The sequence below is a fragment of the Epinephelus fuscoguttatus genome, linkage group LG2 (genome assembly GCF_011397635.1).
Source record: "Epinephelus fuscoguttatus linkage group LG2, E.fuscoguttatus.final_Chr_v1".
NCBI lineage: Eukaryota > Metazoa > Chordata > Actinopteri > Perciformes > Serranidae > Epinephelus > Epinephelus fuscoguttatus.
In genome coordinates, this window is record NC_064753.1 from 24,493,097 (window position 1) to 24,509,094 (window position 15,998).

The 15,998-nt window shown below is 44.9% G+C and overlaps 1 protein-coding gene across 3 annotated transcripts in view; it reads left to right on the forward strand.

Moving 5' to 3' along the window:
* The window catches only part of gse1b (Gse1 coiled-coil protein b), a 188,610-nt gene that overhangs the window by 132,477 nt on the left and 40,135 nt on the right, over positions 1-15,998 (forward strand). Inside the window, exon 1 of one of the 3 annotated variants that reach the window (XM_049565142.1) lies at positions 13,439-13,628. The exons of the other annotated variants lie outside the window; for them this stretch is intronic. The gene's annotated coding sequence lies outside the window, so the exon portion shown is untranslated. Of the gene's footprint in view, positions 1-13,438; positions 13,629-15,998 lie in introns of those variants that run through there. 3 annotated transcript variants of the gene reach the window in all.

Here is a 15,998-nt window from a genome sequence, read left to right on the forward strand (position 1 = left end):
GTTTGTGTGGCTGATTGGTGCCGAGCTGCCAGCCTCTCGGCACACAGGAAATGGAAATGAATCATGGGAGACAGATTAAGAGAATGGCGAGAGCTCATCACATCCTGTTAAATACTGGAAATGACTTGAGGCAAGGTCTCTCATTCTCACTCTTCTTTTCCTTCCTGTCTTTCTCTCTCTTTATCCCCCCCTCCCCCTGTCCATGTCTTAGCTCACTCACTCACTTACTCTCCCCTTCACTGTCTGTTGTTCTCAGACAGTGGTTTGGCATGGGGCGAGTGATCAGTGACTGGGTCTAAAGCATCCTATTAAAATTAGTGTCACACACTGGATTTGTGCGCGAGTGAGTGAGTGTGAGATGGAGAGACAGGGAGAGACTCGATGATGGATGATAGATGATGGCTGTGACCTGAATAGATGGCTTCGGGCCGGTCAGATGACTTCCTCAGGAGGAGGAGTAATGAGGAGAGGGCACGGGATTACCGCTCCATCACTCTGTGTTTATGGAAGCCTTACAGCGACCACAAAACAAATAGCACGGTGACTATAGCTGAGTATAAATCTCACACACTGTGTTTGTCCATTTGCGTGTACAATGTGCGCTCGAGAAATGATGCCTGTCTCCTCTTTTCTGAAAACCCCCTCAAAAAAAGCAAAACCAAAAAGGGGGCAGAGTAGTTGGTGATATATCTCGTCCTCTCTCACATCCCGCCCTATGGGCACTGTGTTTGTGTGTTTGCTTGTGTTTATTTGGCTGCTTGGTGTCAGAGTGTAGCCTCGATAGGGGTGGTTTCACACCCTTAGGGAAAACTGTACGAGCTGAGAGGTCGGACAAGGTTACATCAGCGGCTCTAAGTGAGTGGACACACATAAACACACTTTCTCTCACACACTCACACTATTTGTTGATGCCCTGAGCCCAGTGGAGACGAGAGTAATTTGCTAGCGGTAAAACATGCTCTGCACCACTGGCCCAGGAGTGGGTTTCCCTATAAATCCCAGAATGCAACCAGTTGAAAGATGATGCATCGATCTGACGTCCTACACCCCAGTGCTGATTGATGTGGCCTGGCTCCTGGCCCTGTGAGTGTCTGCTCCGGTCTCTCGGCATCATGTCAAGGGAGGTCTGAGAAAAGAGCCGGACAACTGGGGGATGCTTAGGAGGGCGGAGAACAGCACATGAAGGTCAGAGGAATGCAGAGTGTAAGGTGAGAAAGGGGCTAAGGGGGGAGGATGAAGCACACGGGAAGATAAGACAAGTGGATGTGAGCGGGCTGCCGAAAGTGCTTCGCTGCTTTGTGCAAGACAAGAGGGAGAGCTGGCACGAGAGGGATGAGGTTAGGGGTGCGTGTGTGGGAGAATAAAGGCTCGGGATGGATACTGATGAGTGTGGGGGAGGACGGGTGGCGGGGAGTGGGAACAGATTTGGGGAGGGCCGGCCAGCTGAATCCTGGTGGGGAGTGGCAGGAGTAAGCTGGCACTGCGGAGGCGGGCATATGGAGGGCAGGTTGGCACTTTGGCTGCCACCGGAGCGTGCACCTGCCGGCAGGGGGAGACTCTGCCAAAAGCAAGGGAGGAGGCAAAGAGAGGGAGAGAGATGGGGTGTGTTTGTGGTATGTGGCAGCGAAGCAGAGTTTGGGGCTGCTGGAACCGGCCTCTGAAGATTTTGGATATTAATGAGGAGTCTAAGCGTATCAGACAACTGCGTGCCCTCTTCCAGTGGAGACACACACGTAAATGCACACAGGTGGATACATGCAAGCACACATGCTCGCTCATTCCCTAACACCCAAACCTCTAACACACACAAACACACTCACACTCAACATTTAACTCGCCCTCAGTCTAAAACAAACACTTTCCATTCTCATTCTGCTTGTCTAAATCTAGCAGTCAGATGCACCGAGTGTGTCTCCTGGTGGAGAGCAAATAAACAGCCTCGATAATCAGGATAGCATTTAAACTCTTCCCTACACTACAACACACTCCCTAATTGGACTCAGTTGTTGTCTTGCTAACTAGCTGCTAATTAGATCAGTGAATTCCTCTCACCCCCTCTCTCATTGCCTGTGTCATTATTTGCTGCGAACAAATCCAAGTGTTTTACTGAAAAGTGCAGAGTCTTCCTACATGTGGTGGGAAGCAAGGAGATAATTTGTGTCATTATAACAGATGTGGGATTGTGTTCACTGAAAATATATAACATACGGAGCTGAATGTGTGCGCGTAGATATGCATTTAAAGCACGTTTAAGCTTTTATTAATCGGTGTGTTTGTGTGTTTTGGCTGCTCTACACCAACACAGATGCAGGAGCCAAAGGCCAGTGCCCTCGTTAAGCCGCTGTCAGAGAGGGTTTGTAACGGCCCACTGGAGCCCATCTGTATCCTAACACAGACTTACACATGCACACTCAAACAGATCAGTTCCTCTGTGTGCCGAGGCAACCATATAGTATTTCATAGTTTGTATATATGTAGGGGTGTTATGTGTGCATGTGTTTGGATGTGTGTGTGCGTAAAGCTGGGTGTCCACAAGTCCATGCTGTAGGTGAATGGTGAAGGGCAGTGACTCCGTGCTCTGGTTTTAGCCTTGGCTGTGGATACAAGTCTTTTGGCTGCCATGTTTTCCTCTGATCTGCCTCCCCTCTTTCATCACGAAAACCACAGAGAGCAAGGCAGAGGGAGACGGAGAGGTTTAAAGGCTGGCAGCAACATCATGGCCTTGAGGTGTTATCTCTGCCCCTCACCGTGTTGGAGAGAGAGGGGTGGAGGGGGGTGAGGAGAGAGAAATGGACTGTGGGAGTGATTGCGGCGTAGCCCACTTCTCTCTTTTTTTTTTTCTTCCCGTGTGGTGCAGGATGGTTAGCAGATGGTCTTGTTACCAGCAAAATGAAAATGAACGCAGTAAAATTTGCTTGTGTTAATTTCTCATCCCCCAGGTGAGACCTCGAGCACCGGCGTACACAGACGAGCACACTCGTACGTTCACACGCGCATCGCAGATACACGTGCACACCGACGTGCACGGACTTGCCCTGCTGGCTTTAAACACACACCATCTGCATGCGGGGAAAGTGTGTCGGAGGAGTGTGAAGCGTGTGCTTGGCTTAAGGAATGTGTTTCTAATGTTCATAGCCATAGCTTATGTTGCTTTGGAATGTAAAGAGTGTTACCAAACACTCAGTAACCCAGTTGTCCAAAGACAGGGGGTGCTTAAGGGCAGGCCGACTGAAAAGAGGGCTGAATTGGCAAAAAGAGGTAAAGGGAAGCAGGGGAATCTGTGCTAACAGGGAGGAGGAGATGGCATGTTCATCCGCAGATGAAGACTAAATCCTTTCATTCACTCCTCATCTTTCCTCCCTCCTTCCCCTGCTTGCTTTGCGGTGAGATGAGAGCTTCTGCTTTGTAACGTCTGCTTCTTCATGTTTGTGTGTTTCAAGGATCCGGACTAGTCCATAGCTTATCCCTCCGAGTGTGTGTGTTCTGCGGGGATAGAAGCGCCTTAGCCTCCCTTATCGTCTTACAGTGGGGCGCTTGCTATTGCTGTTTGAACCCCCAGGGAGAAAGAAAGTGATGGATGGAAGGAGAGTGTGGAAAACATACCTTTACCTAGTGTGTAAAGTGTCCTAATCTTTACTTTCATTTGCAGCGATTCAGAGAGACCACACCTGTTTTTCTTGTAAAAACACTGTCATATCTGGCTTTGCAGCAGTGGGACATGATGATGTCACAATGTGTCTTTGTAAAAAAAAACAAAAAACAAAAAAAAAACAGGCCAATTACATCACCATTGCTTTTTTTTGTACTGTAGACCTTTTTATCAGCCAAGATATCTCACAGGCAGGAGGAGGAGAGCTGGCAGATTTTAAAGATGGCTGCATTCACAGGGAGCTGGATGCGCCACCACAAGCTTGTAGAAACTTCTCTGTTTTTCTCAATGTTAGTACCGAGAAAAGGCTGTGTCAGAAAGAAACCCTTAAACCACTTGAGCAACGTATTCAGTGAATGATCCTTGACACTCTCCTTGCTCTCTCCCTGCCTTTGTGAAAATGACAACCTTTTCATGAATGCAGATGCATTAACCTTGGAGCTCTGTGTACAGCGTGGTGCTAACGTAGCCACATTTACAGGACGGAGCGGTGATGCTAAAACGAATGGGCACTGATGGTACTGCAGAGCACTTTGGCTAAACCCAAATGGCATATGTTACACTCATATGTATGTATAACATGCACACTTGCAGACACTAGTGTGTCTGTGGTGTTAATACCAAGCCACTATACCACCCACGCAGCCCTTGGATGAGAATGAAATGAGTCATATGTGAGGACGCTGTTCACAAACATAGCTCACAGACCACATATGTTCGCCTTAAACGTACGAAACACTCCTACGTACACTGTGCACATCATTAAGGAGCGACCTCACACCCTGTCCCCATGTTCACCTACATGCACCAAAGCGTGACAGAGATACAGTGTGCACCTAACACACACACATTGAGATCTACACATCTCCTGTTGCTCTTTAACTAACGCTGTAATGTTGCAGATCTCGGCAGAGTCCTTGATGTGTGCAGAGGAGTGATGATGAGCTTAATGCAGTCTGTCTGTGTCCCGGACGTGACCACCGCATTAATATAGCACTAATGCAGCGCTCTGTCTGCTGCATGCTAATCGTGTCACACTCTTTCTCGTGCTCTCTTCTTCTCATAAAGTCTTTTGTTGTGAGACTTGTGAGACAAAGAGGTGAGAGGAGGCAGACTTCTGAGGGCTGATTGGATTTAACCTGTTGACTGTCATAGCAGTGCTACGAGAGGGGATGGAAGTTTCATGCAAAATCAGATAGCGAGTTGTATACCTGAAGAAATGTTTACATTCTCTTATTTTGTTGACAGACAGGCTTTGCATAAGGTACATTGTTAGATCACAAAATTAAAAGAGAGGCACACTTGTTGTTCTTCATCATCGACTTCCTACAAAGCAGCCCTAACTGTCCGTTTTTGCCATCATTGCTCATGTATCCCACATTAACCCAACTTTTTAAGGAGGAGCACCTTGAATGAAAAGCATAATTTGGCCTTAACACTTGTTGTAAGGCCTTGACATGTGGTCCACCTAAACAAAGCCCTCCCACCCCTCACTCCACCACACACAACCACATTGCAGTCTGGTTGAATAAACAAGACCACTTCAAAGCAGCTCAGTGCCCGTGCCAACAGGCCTGAGAGGAGAGGATGGATGGAGGGAGGGAGGGACTGCAATACTGGAGTGAATCAGGAGGGAAGGGGGGGTGGGGTTGGGCTGGGATGGAGGGATGTGTGAGCGTGACTGCTATTAATGGCCTAATAATGTATTTGGCTGTTTTGGCAGTTGTGAAAAGGGTGAAGGGGGGCAGAGGGTAGAGGAAAAGGGGTTGACAGCGTGTCACGGCTAGTTAAAAGCAAGCTGGGAGAAGAGAGAAAGGCCTTGTTTGTTGGGCTAAACGCTGTAAATAACATCAGAGAGCGCAGCTAAATGGAAATCAATGCAATTACCCTATTAGCATGAGCTTGAACTCACACTGGCGGCTGCTACGTCTTCCTCCCTCCCTCCCTCTCTCTGTATATCCTGTACATGCATCACTCTCTGCATGATGTTATGCATTTGTCGACATGTCTACTGGACAAACCAGAGACACTTTCAACATATCGGTGCGTGTGTGTGTTAGGAGTGCGGACCCGTCGAGTGGGCACGCTGGTTTATCCCTGTTAAAGCCAGTGCAAGCTTAATGATTTTGTTTAGATTTGCATAACCCCCTTAATCACCCCGTATTTTAATACCTTACAATTGCGGGGGGAGATTACGCTGTTAAGTGGTAAGTCATAATTAGATAAATAATTGGTTTGGCTATCATCGTCCCCGTGCCATCTGTTTGAGGGTATGTGTGTGGGGTGGGTGGGTGAGAGGATAGGGGAGTGAGTGTGTGTGAGAGGGCGGGGATAATGGAAAAGATCCAGGGCTTTAATGGGTTATGTTCTGATTTGAAAGAGTGATACACAAGTCACAGAGAGATACATCATTCTCCTCTTCTTCGTCATGGGATCTCTCTCATACACTATGCTAAGTTTAACTCCAGAAACACTGAGAACAAGCGATATCACAGCCTACTCTCAAACTCAGTGACATCGAAGTCCTTGTTTACAGTAAGGTATTTTCAGCTTAGAGCTGCTTCATCTGTTTAATTGCTTTGTTTGCTGTCAGACTGTTGTATTGCAACGCATGGCACTATAGCACCAGTGGTTGCCGCGCTGCGTGTTAGAATGTGTTTGCACAAATTTACAGGTGCTTATGAGTGTTTGTATATGTAAAAACAACTCTTTGCTGTGTGCCTCCTCCATCTCGCAGGTTTATTTTTTCCTCCGTTCCTTAGTGAAACGTACAGGCGCATCTGCTGCCGACTGACGTGCATCCACATGTCACCATCTGTACCGGTCCCATCTCCTTCCGTTCCCCACGCTCTATTTGCATCCTTTGTCCCTCCCTCTCTCTGCACCCTTTCCCCTCGCTTTATTCTTCCTTTTTCTGCTGTGAGCAAGACAGTAAAATAGTAATTTCTGTAACCTCCCATTGTGTCTCCCTCCCTCTCTCTTCATCTTTCTCTCTTTCTTTGTCAAAGAGTTATTCTGGTGCCTCTCTCCGCTGCCGTATTGAGGGGAACAGACAGTGGGGCTTCATCTCTACAATGAGAGTAAGGAGGGGACAATTTGATCTAATTAGCAGCTGAGATATTCTCTATTAAGATTCAACTCGTAACTAACCGCTGCCGCAGTCAATGCAGGTTAGAGCAAAGTATAAAATTAGAAACTGAGGTAGAAGTGTAGAAGTGTGTATGAGTACATGTCTAATTTGTGCTTGTCTATGTTTGTGTGTATGTGCATGGGCAAAGTGCAGAGAGGGTTAAGGGTGTCTTATGTGCTCAGAACATTCACACTGACAGCTAACAATTAGCTGCCGCCAGTGCGGCTAATAGAGGAGTGTACATTGTTAATTATGTCACAGCAGAGAGGTGGGAAGGTGGAATATATTTGAATAATGGGAGGAATGATATAACAGCGGGCTTTTAAATGCCTCGGCCCTTTTGTACGTGTAATGAAGGGTGTCTGTGGATGCGTGTGTCCACTCAGACCCAGGGGCCTGTCAAACATTCATAAAGATAAAACAAACACACACGTTTACCATCCCCCCTCACACACACACACACACACACACACACACACAATCACACACACCCTCACTCTCTTCTTTCTCCCCCTCACACACATACAGGGTAACACTGAGAGGCGTGAGAGACGGAGGGTATGTCTAAGTAGTGCGCTCGTGCCTGGTTTTCCAGATCAATGATGTGTGGCTGGGTGATCGATGTGAGGGCTTAGCGGAGTGGAGAGAGCTAATGGGCAGGTCAGTGGCTCAGACACATCCTGGCTCCCCCTGCCTATTACCTCTACGTCTGTTAATAGGCCTCACCACACTCCCCTGTTGCTCACACACACATACACAGGCACTTGGATAGTAGGAGGATAGCGAGGAGGGAACACAGCCAAGCATGCTCAATCCACAGACCTACTCCCTGTTTTAACCCGTGTCTCCTCCACTCGTCTCCGTTTTCCCCTCAGTGTTAGTTTTTTGTGCTGTTTTGCGACCTTTGACCTGTTTCTACAGCAAGGCTTTGAAGCTCCACCATATGGCGATGCATATGCATGTATGTAAATAAGAGCAGGGGCAGATAAGCAGCATATTTAGAGCTGCGTAAAGTAAATATGAAAGAGATTACTCTTCAACCCTCGTTTAATCTCCTCAAAGTCTACCCTAGCACACACAGGCCCGAAGACAGCCTGTCCCCTGTGTTTCTAATTGGCTGAAGGATATGTAAGTGTCTTGTGATTGGTCCTGTGTAGCTGTCAGTCAGAGGGTATCTGCTGGTGTTTGGCTGTGAGGCTGGGGTCTGGGTTAAAGGGTAAGGCACGCAAAGAAAATGCTTGGTCTGTACCACTGACAGGACTGTTTAAGTTAGTTTAACATTTCAAGTCGGTGGTGCTTGAGAAAAATGTATTTTTACTAATACATACTGGGTTTAGTTGATGATTTCATGCTTATCACAGAAAATGAGGAACAGTTTTTTTTTAAGCTTCACCGAGATCAGATTTGTTGCAGGAGCATTGTATGAACACTTATATCCACTGATGAATTTAAGGGCATCATAAAGAATGTGGTGACAGAGACATGTGCTTGTTTTTCTTAAGAGGCCACTACGTTTGAATAGATGTTGTTTTATTGTGGATTTTTGTGTTATATATTGTATTTGTTGCATTTTTAATGTGTTTTGATTGGCTGCTACCTTGGCCAGGTCTCTCTTGTTAAAGGTATTTTCAGTCTCAATGGGGCTTCCTGGTTAAATAAAAAAATAAATAAATAAAGCAAATTAAATTAAATTGCATTAGATTGTAGCAGGGTGTCTGCAGTTCTTTAAAAAGTCAGAAAATGTCTGAAATTCAATTTTATAAATAGTAGGCTTTAAAAATGATTAAACAGTTTTAAACTTGAATTTGTGAGGTCATAATTGTAACAGACTTTTCTTGTCTAATTTAATTTATCCATCTTTTAATTTCTTTTTGTCAGAGTGAGTCAAGCCCATAATGTGAAGTGTCCACATTTCAGATGTTACATATATTTAAACTGACCACTGAACCTAACACTGTCTTTTTAGCTTACACATGCAATTACCTGTTGGCAAAATGTAAACCAACCCAGCTCATACACAAATCTACCTCTGCACAGGACCACATATATACTGCTTACCTTTATACTTACCTGCAATGCTTCAATAAGAAAAAGTTAAATTATCCAAATATCAGTCTTAAATTGGATTAAATGATATCTTGATAAGGTCTTAAAAAGCATCAAATGTGTGTGTCTGATACCTGTAGACACCCTGGACTGAACATTTGTTCCTAATTAAATGATAAATAAGTCAACTTTCCTGTTGTACCACCACTTGTATAAAGATGTTGTGCTATCTTGATATTTTGGATTTTATAACAATGGGTTAGGGTTAAAGAATTGACTCAAATCTTAGTTTAGTATGGACACACCAATTCCATTACATCCAGGACTTTTTCTTCGAGGAAATGTTAAAAATTTGAAACTAAATCGAAGCTCCAGGAAATGTATTGATCAAGCTCTTACTGTGTCCAGGAAGTGTATTGCATTAACTTGGAAGCCACATCCCCCCCTCTCTATATCAAAATGATGATTTGTATGCCTCTAGAGAAGATCACCTACATGTATGTCCTGAAAAACAGATATGATGACTTTTTAAAGATTTAGCAGCCTTTCATTGGGAGTATGTAGAAACATTACCTTTATCAACTGTGGACTCATGTCTGGACAAAGTAGATTTTTTTTTTTGGCTCACTGTTTTTGTGAGATGTGTCTTGATATTGGAATTTTTTTGGAGGGAATAGGTTGTGATGTTCATGCTAAATTCGAAAACTTAAAATAAAATATTAAAAAAAAAAAGTTTTTCACTATATTGCATTTGGAGCTGAAAGAACTTGTCAATTAATTGATTTGTTAAAAAAATATTGGCAACTTTTTTACAGTCATTTTACAGAAAAAAAAATCATCAAGACAATAATTATCCGATTAACTGATATGTATACTGACATCATTATTCATGTGTGTTGGACAGCTGTGCACAGCTGTGTGGCAACACAATGATGACAGCAGGTCAGTCAGTGAGGTAAATGACAGCGCAGGGCATCACTCCTCCTTGTTATTTCTCCCTTTACTTCCTCTGTCTTTTCATCCATTCCTCTCTCCCTCTGTCTTTGCTTTACCTGTCACTTTGCGAAGCCCCTCTTCTGTCTTCCGTGTGGCATCTGATCTGCATGTTAATTACCTCTATCGCCTTAATTTAATATCTGTCTGGGAAGAAAGTGGAACACACACCCCAGAGGTATAGCATATGCCCTCCAGCCCTCACTCACACAAGCACGTGTACACATCTGCTCGTGCACGCACAGACATACACAAAGCCTATAGGTTTTTTTCTGCATTTTTGTGCTTCCTTGGATTGTTGTTTTGCTGAGGTGTTGGGAGGCAAAGCCGAGGATATTCTTGGGTAGTAGGCTCTGAGTAAAAGGGGGCCCAGGCAGGATGTCTGCGAGGGGGGCTGAAGTCTTTTCTAACCCATCCTCACTGAGTGTGTCTCCCTATGGCGAAGGCTAAAAGCGCTGCCACTTGTCGTCCACATAATGGAGGCGAGGCAGGAGGTGGGGGGAGTTTGTGCCGTTTGTCTTTGAGAGGAGCGAGGGAGTTCAAAAAGGAGGTGAAAGAGCCATTCTTTTTAGATGCCGAGGGGGAGGAAAGCGTGCATGCTTTCACAGTGCGGGGCAATTCATCCACCAGGCGCCCCTCTCCACCGTCAGTATGCATACTGGTGTGCAGAAGATGTATATCCTGACACACACATATGAATGATACAGACATTCCCATCAGCTGTACAACCAACCCTACACTACAGCATTTTGCCAGGTAGATCTGGAGTCAGTTGTGAGTTCACAAGGTGTGTGATTCCATCATAGTTCTAATAATTAGAACCATTTTTATTACCATCTCCGCTCTCTCTCACACACACACACACACACACACACACACACACACACACACACACACACACACACACACACACACACACACACACACACACACACACAGTCTCTCTCTCTCCCTCTCTCAGCCATGCAACAAGGCTGTGTCTCTAGCGGCTGATAGATTGTAATGAATGTAACAGCAGTCAGATCCTTCAAAAGCCTCTCAAAAGCTTAAGCCCCTTTATTAAATTAAGCTAACGATGCCTAAGGCCAGGTCCGCTGCTGAGAGAGAGAGAGAGAGGGAGAGAGAGACAGAAGGAAAGATGGGGGGCTAGAGAGAAGGAGAGGTGATGCATAGGGAGGTAAAGGCTGCAGAGATAAGGAGGCGGGGGAGGAGGCAATGTTAGGAACAAGGATATGAAATGGCAAGTAGTCAAATCAATGAGGGATGGTGGGATGGTGGGAACGGGGGGCCGTTTAGTATCAAATGAAAGAAGGTGGAGGAGGTAAAGCAGGGCTGGTGAAAGAGGACAGGAGGAGGGAAGGAATACCCTGCAGCTTCCCAGAGTTGAACAGAAGTGCACCTGCGGCTGGGAAGAGGAATAGTAATTAGGCAAAGACTCGTTGTGGGAGATTCACAGTGCAAATGTGTGTTTTGGAAAGTATGCAACGAAAACATACACTCTGTGGAGTTTTTAAATGGGTTAAGCACTTCTAAGCTTTTTGCAGACTCTTTAGGTCTAACGTTGATTACATCGTTGTTGGTATTTGCAAAGTGGCCACAGGGAGTGCGGCATTTGTGAGCATACGTGTTGATACACAATCATGTATTTCTTTAGCTCGTTCATCTTTACATAGCACATAATAATGAGCCTACGTGTGTGACTTTAATAGGGATGCTCTTATTAAAAAACATATTAGGCGACTAATAGTGACAGCATTTCTTTGACAAATTCACAAGTTGATTTAACTGGAAGAAAAATATGTTTTTTCAGATGGATGCAGTCATGCTGAGCAATCTGGTGCTTATTAAAGACCAAAACATATTTATGACTATTATTATGATGCTGGAGATGTGACTATCATTTTCTTTTAATGACTTAATACCAATGCCTAACCATCAGAAATGACTAAAGACTAATAGCTCATTAGTGATCAGGATATAAAAAAGAAAGACCACAGAAAATGACTAATTGGCTAAAAAATTATTAGTTAACCAAGGCATTTTAATACCAAAATGAGTGATTATTTGACTAATTGAACAGAAGGGGGCTGCCTTGGTGTCTAGAGAGCTGTCCTGGGGGTAGCATGTGTGCAGACAGCAGGCAGATCAAAGGCTGAGGTCTGCGCGGCGTCGTTAGTCAGGATACAGTGTCTACCTGCCTCTCTTTCGTTGCCTCTCTCACAGGTCAAGTAGAGGTGAGGGATACACTATCACTTGGATGAAAGACAAGACATGCAGGCATTATCACGCACTGTACAAATGCATCTTCACACACACACAAAACAGAGGGTCATGCTGCCTAAAGGGGGACGCTGTTGGTCGGGTAGTGTTTCCCATCTGCGCAGGATGGAGATGTAGGCTGCAGCATGAGACACATAACTCATAATCATGTTGCATTTGATCCAATGCATCTCAGCAATTAGCAATTTACAGCACAGCGTTAAAAAAAAAAAGGCCCTCATCCCACTTCCTCCCCAGTCATCACCTGCTTAATCCTTATTTTCATCCTTGGCTCTGGGAGCAACACCCCTTACAAGTGTGGCTTTGATTTTACAGCCTGTGCAGTCGCTGGTATCTAATCCACAGTAAAACCATTGATAAGCCAGACAGGGGTAGAGGTTGTTGGCTGGTGTGTGCTTTTGGTGGGTGGCTGTCCCCTTGTGGACACTCGGTGGAATTACTCTCTCCTTTTTATTAGTAACCTACTGTACACTGTATGGTCATGCAGTATTAGGAAGTAGCAAAACAAAGGGGTCTTATCCCTTAATATCTGTTGGTTATTGCAAGCTGTGGTTAAAGTTTAAATTTCATCCAGATTGTAGATATTTATTGGTATGAATTACTAAATCACATGACCTATAGTGGCTTGTCACATGCTTTTGGAGACACTACTATCATAAGTGATCTACTGTTATTGTTTTGGTTGTGTTATTGGAGGAATACCATGAGGTACAGTAAGTTTAGTGTAAACACCATTTAGGATACACTGTTTTCTGTGGTGTCTTTAAGGAGTGACCATAGGTGTGTTAAAACAGTCATAGTTTGCTTTTTTGCGTGGATTATGCAGAAAGTGTTTATTGATCAATTAATTCATTAATATAATCACCTCAGTGACTGTAAAGTTACTGTTCAGATCATTGCAGTTCAAATTAAATGTGATTTTGATTGTCATTGCATGTGAAAGGCAACCCAGTAATTAGGCACAGTTTATCAAAACATATCTGGATGTAATTGTTCCTTTAGAATACTGGATGATGGTTATTTATTTTTGTTTCCTTGTAATGTCATATTGGACTTGCAGATGTAAGTAAGTCACAGATTTGTGGATATTTTTAATGAACAGGAAGTGACTCTCTCCATCCTGGTCGGGGATGGACAGGACATTCTTTATCCTATTGGGGGGACAATGCGGGGTCAGCCCTGTGGACTGGAGGCGTGACGGAGAGGAGGGGGGGGAGCAGGTGCTTCTACCCCCCCCCCCCCCAGGCTTGTCTGTCTGTCTGTCTGTCTGCCTGTCCGGCCCCCGCCGGAGAGGAAGCCCCACCTCCCGGCTCCCAGCAGCCGGCCGCCTCCTCTCTCCTCCTCTCCCCGGCGCTCTGCTCTGCTCTGCTCCGTCCCTGTGGCCTCGCTCGGCGTCGGAGCTTCCTGCGTGACAACAAAAAAGTGCAGACTCTCTGTTCTCGACGGAGGGATGGATCCGCGCTTTCACCGCTGACGGAGGGAGACATTTACTCATTTATAAAACACTGGATTAGCCCCTACTTGTTTGCGGTGAGTGATTCTGTGTAAATCTCTAGTTATGTTTTCAGAACCCGGAGGTTGTTTGTGTAAACGGAGCGAGCATACGGCGAGGGTTTTGTTGAGGAAGTCATTACGATATCGAGGAAACGGGTGCAGTTTTTTTTTTCTTTTTTTTTTTTCGAAGGTCGGTGCCGAGCCCTTGTGTGCGCGGGTGTGCGCGCGCGTGCTTTGTGTGTGTGTGTGTGTGTGTGTGTGTGTGCGTAACAAGAAAGAAAGAGTCAGTGCAACTGGAAAAGAAAGAAAGAGCCACACCGGTGCGTTCAAGTGCCGATTTAAGATATGTTTTCTAATGATACAGTGTATTCCGCCTTGTTAGGGATTTTCAGACCACCGTGTTTTAAAATGCAGATTAGCCTAAAGGATTGAAAGGAATAGCAGGCGACCCCCACCCCCTCAAATTAACTTCTTGTAACATTGTTACCGGTGCGCTGTTGTGATTATTATGTAAAGCACAGCCCAGAGGGTTTCTGCGTAAGCCATTTACGCACACTGTAGGCCCTTTTATGTGAAATTGTATCATTGGCCTTACTTGGCTGCTAATTCGTGGTCTCCAGTCATGCTGGCTCCTTTAAAATCATTGGAGAGCGTCTGCTGCTTCCGAGCAGGGAAGTCTGTCTTTGAAGGGGGCATTTTCTCTGCGTAAATGTGACTGTGACTGCGATAGTGACACATGTTGACCATTTGGTGCTCACGGGTGAAGGCTCTGACCCCTGTATGTGTGTGTGTGTATGTGTGGGTACGCGTGCGCGTGGCAGGTGGACCGTGTTGAATCACTTCCCACGCGCTCCTTCACTTCTCTTGAACTGGAGGCGCGTACAACAGCTGCTTCTGTAGGGAACACACACACAGACACACACACACACACGAACCACTCATCACGCTCATCACACACACCTCTCGGGTTTAAAACACGGTCTACAAACACAAGCCGTGAAGCAACAGGCTTTACTGAACACACTGTGCTGCGGGTTGAGTTTATCTGCAGCCAGAAGGAGCCTTGTTGTGTGTTTTAGGTGCTGCTGATAAGGTTAGCCATAACTGCAAGAGCAGGGAATTAGAGCCTCCTGGCTTTTATAGTGAGACTGCACTACTGGTGTCTTTAGCAGCTACTGACTGGGGCTGCAAATAGGTCATTCATGGGCATGTGTTTGCCATGTAGCATAGCTGTGTGCTGTCATTTTGGGCATATTGTGGTATATATAGTCTATTATTATGTTACTGTTACTTACATTGATTATAACCTGGGTTTCTCTCAAGACCAGGAAGACTCCCAAAACAAAATACACTATGGGGACATTTAAAATTAATGAGAGGACACATTTATCTTTATCACTTGACACTGGGAGACAGTGAGAGATGTTGTGGCTCTATTTCACTTGTTGCTGACACTAGTTTAAGTTTCACCTGCTCATTTACCACTCACACCTCAAAAGAAAGTGTAAAACATTTCAGATATTTCTAACGGACACTGTTTTTTAATTATTACTTTGACAGGATGAGACTATGTTGCAAAGTGTCTACTTATAAGGTGCCAGGTGTCGAAACAGAGATAGAAATGAAAAAAGAAACAGTGCAGTTTTGGTGTGGATCCAGAAACATGAGCATTTTTCTCATGAACACTTAGACTAAAAGAATGGAGGAAAAAAAGTCACATGGCGCTATAGCTGTCGATCACTGTGTATTTTGATAAAGGTCTTGATCCAGATTAAGCCGTAGTGGATGTCAGCACTCTCAGAGGGCTTTAGATGTATTAGTGATTTATCATCTGTCTGAACTATCACCTTCACCACTGATGGCAGCCAGTGTCACCACTGCACTTTCATACAGGAAACCCCCCATATGAATACACACTTAACCGAGCATTTGACCTGTGACTGCTGTCGCAGGTTAATCTCCGATGGTTGTCTTTCAGCATTATTAACCCCTTTTAACTAACATCATTATACTGATGTTCGGAAAACATTTAGAGGCTAGAATAGTTGTTGTCATGTATATGTGATTCCTCAAATGTGTTGTAACTGTAGCAACGTAACTGAAGTCTGTGGTGCAGACCAGTGAGCCTGTCAGGGATATGTTATATTAGGATCACTCACTTCTACAAGATATTGGAGCTACAAGTCATTTTGACTCATGTTAACTGAAACTGAGTGTGGATGGAGGCAGTGTGAGGGCTATTGTTAAGTGTTTGGGGCATTAATGTGTTGCAGTTGTGGCCTGTCTGCATGCTACGTTGTGCACACTGTGTCTTCTTGTCCTCAGACACCACAGTGTACTGTGTGGTCATGTGCAATATCGTTATTTGGCATGACGCAAAAAGTTTTATGCTTGTTTTGAACCGTG